Here is a 10,984-nt window from a genome sequence, read left to right as displayed (position 1 = left end):
CTAGAGTTCCAAGAATATCAAGGACTTTATGCTGGATGTGTAAGAATAACAAGGTTTTGAGCCAATCAAACCTAGTGTTGAAGATTGACCACATAATAGATATGATACTGTGATTTCCACAGGCAATACAAGGAAACACTAGGCCGGGCACGGTGGCTCATGCTTGTAATCCTAGCACTTTGGGAGGCTGAGGCTAGTGGATCACCTGAGGTCAGGAGTTCGAGACCAGCCTGGCCAACACTGAGAAACTCTGTCTTTACTAAAAATACAAAATATTAACCAGGCATGGTGGCAGGCATCTGAAACCCAGCAGCTTGGGAAGCTGAGGCAGGAGAATCGCTTAAACCCCGGAGATGGAGGTTGTGGTGAGTCAAGATCGTGCCATTGCACTCTAGCCTGGGCAACAAGAGCAAAACTCCGTCTAAAAAAAAAAAAGAAGGAAACACTAATGCCTCTGTCTCACAATGCATACTTGCCCACTTGGGTTAGTACTGTCATATAGGTTAGTGCTCGCCATATATCATTTTCTTGCATTTCCTGGGTTCCAGACATGTCTTGAGGATCAGCCAAGATATGGTGTTAATTTAATTGTACCTAACCAACTTCAGCAGGATCTGGACTACCTGAAGAACCGTGGTAAAATAATAAGTGCACCATTTTTCTGGTCTCTTCTAAAGCTACCATTCTTAAGTGTTACCACAAAGACACTGGTGAAACTTAAGGACAGTAACAGAAAATTCATGATAGGCTGGAGAGCCTTCCTTTTCCCTCTCATTGATTCCATCGCTAATCATTGCATTTTATATTATTTTTCTCCAAAAATAAATGTAGCTTCAACCTTTTCTACCATACATCTTCCCAGGAAGATAGTGCCAATTAATCAAAAATAGAATAAGATATTAAGACAAAATATGTGTGTGTGTGAATATATATATCACACATATATATTTAATATATCACACATTATATATATATTAAATATATAATACATATATTACATATATTATATATGTATACACACACTTTAGTTCTCTGGTTCTCAATGGGGAAAAAAAAAACTGTCCTAGAAAGGATTTTATGTGATATTCCATTCTCAATTTCTACCAGCAACTTCCTCTCTAAAATTAAAACATACAGTTGGTGTCGTGCCTTATACCTGTAATCTCAGCACTTTGGGAGGCTGAGGCAGGCAGACCATGAGATCAGGAGTTTGAGACCAACCTGGCCAACATAATGAAACCCCATCTCTCCTAAAAATACATAAAAATTAGCCGGGTGTGGTGACAGGCACCTTAAATCCCAGTTACTTGGGAGGCTGAGGTAAGGAGAATCACTTAAAACTGGGAGGTGGAGGTTGCAGTGAGCTGAGATTGTGCCACTGCACTCCAGCCCAGGTGACAGTGTGGGATTCTGTCTCAAAAAAAAAAAATACACAATACAATGTCAGAGCTAAGATTGGGGTGTGTGTGTGTGTGTGTGTGTGTGTATGTATGTATAAATATGTGTATATATATATGTATAAATATATACATACACACGATAGCACACAAATGGATTATTGTTAAGTCTTAGCAGTTGTAAATATACTGACTTGGATTATTTGTTTTTGTTTGGTTTGGTTTACATGAGGGCTCAACTGGGGCCGGAGGATCCACTTCCAAGGTGGCTCCCTTATGAAACGTGTAGCTTTCTGAATGCTGGATAAAGGCCTCAGTTTCTCTTCACATGGAGCTCTCTTAAGAATTCTCATGACATGTTTACAGGCTTTCCCTGAGCCAGTGATCCAAGATACCAAAGAGGGAGCTAGAATGCTTTTTATGATCTAGACTCAGAAGTCACATTGTGTCATTCCACTGTATATCACACAAGGCTATCCCTAATTCAGTGTAGAACAGGACTACACAAAAGAGTGAGTAAGAGCAGGGAGGAGAATTAAAGACCATCTTGGAGACAGACTGCCTCATGCCTAATATTATGAGGAAAAAAGTATAAAACACCACTTAAATTAGCATTTCATGATCTTTATGATCTTGTCCAAACCTTATCTTTCAATATCGTCTTCTACTCTACCACGTATCTCCTTCAGAGAAAAAAACAATGAGTATTTTGCTATTTTCTATTTACCTTCATGGCGTTCTCTCCTCTAAGTCTTTCTTATGCTGCTATGATTTGAATGTTTTTGTCCTCTCTGAAGTTCATGTTGAAATTCAATCCCCAATGAAATAGCATTAGAAAGTGTGAACTTTAGGAGGGTATTTAGCATTGAAGGCTTCACCCTCATGAATTATTATGTTCCCTTATAAAACACCTTGATGGAAATTTCATCCTTTTCTGCCCTCCTCCCTTCTGCCATGTTAAGGGCACAGTGTTTTTCTCCTTCAGGAAAGACAGGGTTCAAGAAACTACCTTGTACGCAGACACTGAAACCTCGCCAGACAACAAAACTGCTGACACCTTGATCTTGGACTTCCCAGCCTCCAGAACTATTTGAGACATAAATTTATGTAGATTTGTAAATTAGCCAGTCTGTAGCCTTGTCTTAAAGCAGCAAAAACAGACTAAGACATATACCCTCCTCTGTAATTAAACTTTCCTGTACATATATCCTCTTTATTCATGCCTACATGCCCCCAGAATCTTTTCTAACTTTTATCTCTTTTTGCATTTTAAATTTTGTGTTCTTTTTTGATTTAATATCCCTTTTTGTTTATAGTAAAAGTATTTATGAATATGTTATATTTCATATTGAATTCTGACTATTTTAAGAGATGGGGTCTTCCACTATCACCCAGGCTGGTGTACAGTGGCATAATCACAGCTCACTGAATCCTCAAACTCATGGGCTCAAGCGATCCTCTCACCTCACACTCCCAAGTAGCTAGAACCACAAGTGTGTGCCACCATGCCCAGCTCATAGGTTTATCTTTGTAGAGAAGGGACCTTGCTATGTAGCCCAGGCTGGTCTCAAACTCCTGGTCTTAAGGGATCATCTAGCCTTTGCCTCTCGAAATGTTGGAATTACAGGTGTGAGCCACTACACCTGGCCATGACATTTTAAAATCTGGAATGCATTTTCAGTTCATCTGTTTAATGTTTATAGTAACTAGCATCACTGTATTTAGCATCATCATAGACTTTCAATAAATATTTGCTGAAACAATTGATTTAAACTATCAGAGCAGATCAGATAGGAAAAAAAAATGGTGGTAGACAGCTCATTAAAATTTTACTTCAAAGAAAGATATCTTGCCTTATCCTAGGTTTAAAATAAATCTAAAAATAAGAATATTAACAGATTTAATATTTGATTAACTATCTCATACAGACACGTAAGTGCATAATCTTTTAATCTAATTCTCACAACAAATCTGAAAAGTATCACATTTCTTTTTCATTATTAATGAATGAATTGATGCTGTAAGAATTAGTAGGTAATAAAGTCCAAATGTGACCCTAAGTCACTTTGGGTCTTACTCTGTTTTCACTGTTTTAAAATAGCATCCCCAGATTGTATCTCATGAAATCTGTGCAAGAAAGCAGAACCTCACATTATTCTCATAATATTCAAATACATCAAACACAATGAGAAACTGATTAACGTTAAGTAATTACAAAATCACATTAGTTTTGACTAAAAGAGGCAGATAATTGATAAAGTTAGGTCAAGCTCTTGCTTCCAGTACATAGAAAGTTTAGAGGTATAATTTTCAAAACCTATTACAAAGATTTTACATACACATACTCAAGTATAAATTTACACAAACCTGATACGTCATGATAAAAGAAAGGAACATCTGTCTTAACCTTTACAGTAATAAAATGACCTTTGTAGTCAAGAAACTTGTTTCTCTTTAGCATAGGTATTGTGTAGATTTCATGCCAAGGTAATTTCTAGTCCTTTCTCTGCCAACCAGAATCACTAGTCACTACAACACCATAGCCCAGGCCATATATTTGCATTTTGTTTGCAGATCTACCAGGATCTGATTGTATCACCCCATTTTCAGAGTTGAAATGTATTATGTGCTTATCCTACTGGCTGAATGCCAGCTTTCCAACATTATTAAAAAAACTGACAAACTGACATTAACAAAGCAATAAGGAGTCAACAGTGGACCCATGGCTTTTATGTCCACCAGAAAGTCAGCCTCTGAAATGCCTTCCTGGCTGCCCTCTGGAAGTGGCTGCACCAACCACTGTGCAGTGGCAAGATGTTTTCTTGCTGATCATGAAGGTCTTTAAAGATCGCTGTCTGCTGCTATAAGTTTATTACCATTGTGAATGTGTCATACTAGTAATAAACCTCCACTTGTTTAAGCAAAAACAGTAGAGATTACTACTTTTGCCTTTGGCAAACTTATAAAAAATGAGTACACATAATGTGGAAAGGAAAAAATAGAGCAAATACTAATTTTGGGAATTAATTCCTAAGCAGTTGGGTGTGACTAATGCAATAAGGTTAAATTGTTGATCAGGCATAACATGGATTATAAAATAATATGAGTATATCCTAAAGTAAAATCTCAAAAAGTATACTTTCTAAAATAAAAATAATCGAGTTTGTTTGGTGTTAAGTTATATGAAAAACACATTTTAGGGTCAGTTAATTTGGGGGATATTTGCTCTGATAAATGATTCAAAATATATTTTGTGTAGTATTTGTTGCTCTTTTTCCTTTCTGCCATTGTTGCCTGCTCTAGTCAGACTTCTGATATCAGAAACTCATAGGGGAAGTAGGTCAAAATTTCTATTGTCACGAAATCCCCTATGTCCCAAGGGAAAATAAAATAATGATTTATATATATATATAACTTTTGCCAATTTGTCCCTGTTTTATTCCTAATGACCACAGAAAGATCTCTTTTTTCCATCCATTGAGTAAAATGCCCATCTTTTTAATTTTGCAAGCACCCCATGTCTTAGATGTTGCTAAGAGAACTGCTCAACTTTCTTCAATTTGAGAAGAACAGAGCACACCCCTCCTTCTCTTGGGACACAAGAAAATCCAAAAGGAAATTTAGTCCTACAAATTCCTTTCAAAGTAGCTTTTCTTTTTTTACGTAGGCTTGAGGTATGTCAGGAGAGATGACAGTCAAACCAAATGCAGCTTTTCTTCCTATGTCCCATAGGATATGTTTGTAGCTCTATTTAGAATACTTAGCATATTGATTTTAGCTTTGTAACTTTAACTGACATTCCAAGACAAGAAAAAAAAAATCACACATTTAAAATCCTGTTATTTTAAAGTAATCCATTCATGTTCTAATATTTTCATTTACTTAGGTTTTCTGTCTCTGTATGATTGAGGGTTACTTCAATTAAAGTGCTTTTCATCTTCAAAGTCTTTTACAAACAGTCATTAATTACAGCTACATATGTAGTCAGGTAATGATTTTGGATTTCTCAGGGGCTTCCTGATTTATGTGCCAAAAGACATGATAATTAGCAATTCCTTCCAATTCAGCATAGAAGGTGACTCTTGCCTAAATCAGTATGCCAGACATAAGTTAGTTTGGATGTGAAATACATAGGGTATTTTGTCATTTTTCTTCCTTCCTACCTTCTTTCCTCCCTCCTTCTCTTCTTCCCTCTTTGTTTTTAATCATAGAGAATGATAAAAAACAATTTGAGTTTTTCTCTTCCGGGAGTAAAGAGAATATGTATCTAGTTTCAGAGTATGAAGGTGGAAGTGAAGGCAATGTATGTTTCTCCTCACACACAGCCCACAATTGTCAGAACAGAAAGGAAAACCAAGCACTTAATAGCAGGAGTTGCTTTTATAACCAGAAATTTCCTAATGTGTCTATCCTAGCATTTCCTGTATATCTGTCCATCTCATCAGAAAGATGGTGACCATAAAGTTGTGAAAATCATTGAGCTGTCTTTTTCGAACCAGACAATCTGATTCTAAGATACTCTGTTGGTCCAAAGCAGAACATAGATCATGAATAATCCTACTTGATATTATTTCTTAGGGAATTTGATTATCTGATGAACGTAAAAAAAAGGTACTATAACCACTAAAAAGTCAGGCTGCTCAGTCAACCTAATGCAAAAGCCTGAGATTGGTGCCATCATGGAGGGTCATCAACTAGTATCACAGAAAACCATATGCTTATGGAAATCACTCTGTAAATGTTTTATGAAAACTGTGAAGTGTTGGCATATGAGTTATAAATTACCATATGTAATATTAAGTAATGAAGTGATTCAATCATTAGTTTATTGATTAGGTTGTCATAGCTTCAAAATGTTCAGAGTCTATGTGGTACCAATGACACTAACACTGGAATATATTTGGCATCCATTTTCTCTGATCACCACTCTTCTCCCTCAGTCCTACTTGTCAAAATTCTTTATCCCTGCATTGTAAATCTACTAAAGTATGTTACTGTATAAGAAAAAAAGTATAAACCTTAGAAACTCTTCAGAATTCTTAAATAGGTATGAAGTCAAATGACATTTTGTAACATATACAATAAGGAGTTTGTCAAAAGTCGATAAACTAAGTTCTATGATATAGTACAGTTATGTATCCCCACCCAAATCTCATATTGAACCGTAATCCTCAGTATTGGAGGTGGGGCCTGGTGGCAGGTGATTGGATTATGGGGTGAATTTCTCGTAGTGGTTTAGCACCATCTGCTTGGTGCTGTCTTTATGATAGTGAGTGCCTTCTCATGAGATCTGGCTGCCTAAAAGTATGTTGCAACTTGTTCTCTCTCTCTTGCTCCTACCGTACTTTAGTAGATTTACAATGCAGGGATAAAGAAGTTTGACAAGTAGGACTGAGGGAGAAGAGTCGTGATCAGAGAAAATGGATGCCAAATATATTCCAGTGTTAGTCTTAGTGTCATTGGTACCACATAGACTCTGAACATTTTGAAGCTATGACAACCTAATCAATGAGATGCCTGCTCCCTCTTCACCCTCCACCATGATTGTAGGTTTCCTGAGGCTGCCCCAGAAGCTAAGCAAATGCCCCAAGCCATACATCCTATATAACCTGCAGAATTATGAGCCAAGTAAACCTCTTTTCTTTATAAATTACTCAATCTCGAGTATCTCTTTTTAGCAATGTGAGCACTAACTAATACACTCCATCACCTATTAGATGTGTAACCTGTGGAAACTGACTTGACATTCCTTAGTCACAAATTTTTTGTATCAAATAGGAAAAACAATCTTCATCTCATAGGTTTTTTTTGTGGACATTAATAATGTAGAAGGTTTGAGATGATATCGGCAACATGGCAGAATAGAAGGCTCCTGACTCTCTCTACCAGTAGGCAGTCTGAATAAATATTTATTCACAGATTAATTCAGTCTAAAAGAAAGTCAGAAATGATTTAAGAGGCTTCTTCTTATCAACTAAGAAAACATTTGTATCGAACCAGCAAAAAATGCTGAGGTACACTCAGGCATGGACCAGGGACCCCAGTATGTGAAATAAAATCAGTAGGGAATCCCAAACAGCCAGCTTCTCTCTGTGGAGACGAGGGTTTGGACAACACATATAGCACTCTAACTATAGTGTGGCTCTTAATTCACCAAATTCAAGAGCAGAGGAAATATAGGCATATCTGAGTCTCTCCAGACTACAGAGAAAAAAGTGACAGTTTTTTATGGGCATGCAAACAATTTTAAGAGCCTTGTCCCCTAAAAGCAATGCAGAAACAGGGCTTGAAAACAACTTCCTGTTTCTTTCCAGCAGGGGTTTATAATACAATCTTCCAGTGGCTATTTGATGGCCTGGCTTCTAACTTGCTTCAGGGAGCTATGCAGGGACACAACAGTAACCCTCTAGCTGCCTGAGCTGGAGCTCAGCACTTGCTAAGCCTTTTCTCTGGCTCACCACTGTGATAAATCCATGTCTAGCCATTCTACCTGGAAACACTTTATGCATGCACCAAGGCCACAACAACTTTAGATTCCACTGTTTGCTTAATGATCTAGCTCTGGGAGTCTACAGGACTTTGTCTTCCTGAGTCTTCTTAGACCACAGAAAACTAAAGGTTGGACGTACAATAAAACAACTTCCAGTAGCTGTCTCCGCAAGGTCAGATGGTACAATATGAATATGAATGCGGATCTTCCCCGTGTTTTTTCCCCAGCTTAGTACAAAGTGAGAGACAAACACCTGTGTTTAGCGTCACCATGAAGATAGAAGGAACTAGGAAAACTTTATCAATCTTTGGGTGCTGATGGGACATCGCACATCGTAATCTTCTGAGGACTACCAAAAACAGAAAAAGCAATTCATATAAACACAAATATTAGAAGAGGCACCTTAAAATGTCTGGCCAGATAGATTGCTGATATCATTCTCCTACACAACTACAATCTGAAAAGACTAGGAGAGACGTATTTCTTATATAATGTGCAGAAACCAACATGGAAAAATCAAGAAAAAGAAAAACATGGAAATATATTCAAAATAAAATAAAAAATAAATATCTAAAAAAACAGTCTTAGTAGAATGAAGCTACCCAACAGGGAACTCAAAATAAAGCTCATAAAGATAAAAGAAAAACTTCAGCCAAATTAAGTTTAAAGGAGTTTGAGCAATGAATGATTCACAAATAGGGCAACCCCCAGAATCACAGCAGCTTCAGAGAGACTCCAGGGCAGCCATGTGGTAGAAGATTTATAGACAAAAAGACAGGAAATAATGTACAGAAATCAGCAGTGAAGTACAGAAACAGCTGGATTGATTATAGGTTGGCATTGCCTTACTGAACACAGTTTGAACACTTAGCAGTCTTTGAGTGGTTGAAGTATTGCTGCTGGGATTAGCCAAGACTCAGTTATTGTTATAGGCCCATACTCTAGGTTTTCAATTATGTCTGTTAAGCTAGGTTACAGTTTATCCACAGGGACTCAAATATAGAAGTACAAAGTCCTTCTCAGGCCATATTTAGTTTACTTTAACAAAGATGACTTCCGAAGACAGCAGAGCAATGCAAGGAATAAATCCCATTAATTTCAACAATAAGATATAAAGTACAAAAAATACCAGTCAGGTATCATAGAACTGAAAAAAACTATAACAACTAGAAAATTCAGTAGAGGGTTTCAACAGCAGAGAAATCAAGAAGAAAAGTCAGTGAATTAGAAGACAGATACACGAAAATCTTCTAATCTGAATCAGCAGAAGAAAAAAAGGAATGGTGAGTGGAGATAGCTTTAGAGATATATGAGACATCATCAAGTGAAACAATATACACATATTTGTTTTCAGGAGGAGAAGAAGAGAAAGACAGAAACACATTCAAATAAATAATGGAAATGACCCAAACCAGGACATGTCAAAATTGAATTGTCAAAATTTAAAGATGAAGGGAGAGTTTTGAAAGCAGCAAGAGAAAACTGAATAACTATGTACAAAGGAAACTTCATTGTATTATCAGAAGATTTTTCATCTGTAATCTTACAGGCCAGAAGAGAGTGGAAAGATACATTCACAACCCAGAAAAAAAAAAAATTGGTAAAAACATTCTCAGACAAATGAAGGTGAGAGAGTATATCACCAGTAGACCTACATTATAGGAAATGCTAAAGGGAATTATTTAAGTTGAAGAAAGAGGACACGAGTTTATAATATAAAAACATGAAAGTAAAAAAAAAAAAAAAAAACAACTGATAAAAATACATTGTCAAATCCAAAACACTCTAATACCGCAATGGTGGTAAGTAAAACCAACATTAAATATCTAGAATTAAGGTTAAAATGCAAAACTAATAAAAGCAGCTAAAATTACAACAATTTGTGAAAACATATAAAAAATTGTTAATTGTAACACCAAAAATATAAAACATGAGAGGAGGGGGAGTATGGAATCTGTGTGTACAATAAAAAATTAAGTTGTTATTAGCATAAAGTAGCTTGTTCAGTATATGGTAATTATCTAACCCTTTAGGCAACTACAAAGCAAAAGCATATGATACACAAAAGATAAGAGAAAATCCAAAACGTTTTATTACGGAAAGCTATCAGACCACACAGTAAAAGAGAGAAGAAGAAAGAAACAAAGGATATGCATAATAACCCAGGAAACAGCTAACAAAATGACAGGAATAAGTCCTTACCTGTTAGTCATACAAATTGATTATATTACCCAATCAAAAGGCATTAAAAGAAAAAAAAGAGTGGGCACTAAAACAAAACAAAACAAAAAAGATGTAACTGGCTGGGTGCTGTGGCTCATGCCTGTAATCCCATCACTTTGGGTGGCCAAGGTGGGAGGATCACCTGAGGTCAGGAGTTTGAGACCAGCCTGGCCAACATGGAGAAACCCTGTCTCTACTAAAAAATACAAAATTATCCAGACTTGGTGGTGCATGCCTGTAATCCCAGCTACTTGGGAGGCTGAGGCAGGAGAATCGCTTGAACCCAGGAAGCGGAGGTTACGGTGAGCTGAGATTGTGCCATTGCACTCCAGCCTGGGCAAAAAGAGTGAAACTCCATCTCATCAAAATAAATAAATAAATAAATAAATAAATAAATAAATAACTATAGGTTGCTGCCCACAAGAGATTCACTTTACCTTAATGGACACTTACAGACTGAAGGTGAAGGGATAGAACAAAATATTCATGCAAATAGATACCAAAGGAGGGCAGGAAGGGGATACCTCCTCCTGCCATACTTATAACAGGCAAAGTAAATGTTAGGTCAAAATCTATAAAAAACAAAAAAAGGAAAATAAGGTAATTACATAGTGATAGAGAAGTCAATTTATCAAGAGAATATAAAAATTGTAAATAGATATATACCCAACACTGGAGCACTTAAATATGTGAAACGAATATTAAAGGATCTTAAGTGAGACTTAGACTGCGACACAATGATAGTAGGGGATTTAAGTAACCCACCTTCAACTCTAGACAGATCATTCAGACAGAAACTCAATATAGAAACATTGGACTGGTAAGGCACAGGGGCTCATGCCTGTAATCCCAGCACTTTGGGAGGCCAAGGTGG

General features: G+C 36.7%; 1 long non-coding RNA gene across 2 annotated transcripts in view; it reads left to right on the top strand.

Annotated features, from left to right (window-relative positions):
• The window catches only part of LOC144333945 (uncharacterized), a 404,247-nt gene that overhangs the window by 373,520 nt on the left and 19,743 nt on the right, over positions 1–10,984 (top strand). The window contains exon 2 of one of the 2 annotated variants that reach the window (XR_013403090.1): positions 2,383–2,504. The exons of the other annotated variant lie outside the window; for it this stretch is intronic. This is a non-coding gene — a long non-coding RNA (uncharacterized LOC144333945). The remainder of the gene's footprint in view (positions 1–2,382; positions 2,505–10,984) is intronic. 2 annotated transcript variants of the gene reach the window in all.

This window comes from Macaca mulatta, chromosome 13 (genome assembly GCF_049350105.2).
Source record: "Macaca mulatta isolate MMU2019108-1 chromosome 13, T2T-MMU8v2.0, whole genome shotgun sequence".
Classification (NCBI taxonomy): domain Eukaryota; kingdom Metazoa; phylum Chordata; class Mammalia; order Primates; family Cercopithecidae; genus Macaca; species Macaca mulatta.
The sequence above is the reverse complement of the archived record's forward strand: the minus strand, read 5'-3'. Positions and strand labels throughout refer to the sequence as shown.